Here is a 1,549-nt window from a genome sequence, read left to right as displayed (position 1 = left end):
AGTGTTAAATAATTCTAAGTCTTTTTCAGAGTTTTGAGGTTCCAACATTCACACTCAAACCATCCAACATCGACTAGGGCAAATAGATATTTCATAGATAATAACCAAGGTTCATACATCATTCATCATCCTAATAAATAGATCACACACTAGAATCGCATAAGTTCACAAGTTGCACAATAGGCTACAATAATTACACAATTTTCCGAATCAACCCAATCACCACACATCTTCCCATGGCCGCGGTCCTCATGGTGCTTTTCCCTTACCACGGTCCATTTCTGGTCCTGGATCCAACACAGACAAACACACAATCACAAGGTTAGATTACAAAACAAGAATCAGTTCACATTGCATGGTCGGATCCAATCTAGTCAAAAACAATCATCAAAAATGTCAAATCAGACCTCTTTAAAAAGAGATCCAAATACCAAATAAAATTCATGATAAATCATGCAATTCAGAAGAAAAATATTCCCCATAATCAGATTCAAAAGAACCGGCTCAGATCATAGTGATCTCGGCCATGATCAGCCCACACAAGAACAAGGGGCTTTCATGGGGATTTGATCAGGCCGAGGCCTTAAGATCGATAGATCCTTCCCTGTAATATCATAAAACAATCCATAGTACAATGTATATGAAGAAACAGAGTAGAAGAAGTCAGAGTAAGGAGTGGCCAATCGATCCAAAACGGCCAGACTCACACGGCTATCATCCGCGGCCTCGTCCGGTTACTCTTGGCCACACCTCTCACCTTAGGAGTTCGGTCTCCAGGGGCGACTTCCTTCTCTTTCTCCTTTGCCTTCTCCTTGTCTTTCTGTCTCAAATCCATCCTCTTGATCACACGCCCAAACACACCACGAACACTCAAGAACAATCACTTGGATCAAATCGGCCAATCCAAGGTTTGTGTCTCTCTTTCTCTCCTGAGTTTTCTCTGTGTTTCTCTCTGTGTTCAGATGAATAAAAATCGACCAGAATGGCAGAAATCAGAGAGAGAAGACGACTTAAACTGCCCTCAACCGCCTGGGGTAGCAGTTACCAAGAATCACACCCCTTCTTCCCAAAACCGCCCCATAACCGTGCCATAACCGCCTATTGGCGGTTTCTCCCCTTTTTTTCCTTTGACAAATCGATCACTGAGCCTCAGCTCACACTCTGGAAACTTGCCCACTCCCTATCCCAAGCCTAAGACCAATTTGGTCGAACCGTACCGCACCCGGACCATCGGCTCGCCCAGTAACCGTCCCAGACTCGTCCACACTGATCCGAATCAGAACGCATCGTTCACAGGATTGAGCTGACCTCCAGCTGTTCCCAGCTGATTGAGCTAGTCCACCAGCTCCCGTGAGCTGAACAGATCTTAGTGAACTGAATACCAGCTGAACCGAGTTGATTGAACTCAAACCAACACTCGTCCAGCTGCCTAAACACTCACTCAACTCCTTTAACCTTGTTTCCATCCTATCCTGGTTAAGTCTCAGCTGACTGATGCCCTTAACCTTCATTTAGGGCCATGATACGCTTGTCTCAAGGTCCAATGACG

The sequence above is a fragment of the Brassica oleracea genome, chromosome C3 (assembly GCF_000695525.1).
Source record: "Brassica oleracea var. oleracea cultivar TO1000 chromosome C3, BOL, whole genome shotgun sequence".
Classification (NCBI taxonomy): domain Eukaryota; kingdom Viridiplantae; phylum Streptophyta; class Magnoliopsida; order Brassicales; family Brassicaceae; genus Brassica; species Brassica oleracea.
The sequence above is the reverse complement of the archived record's forward strand: the minus strand, read 5'-3'. Positions refer to the sequence as shown.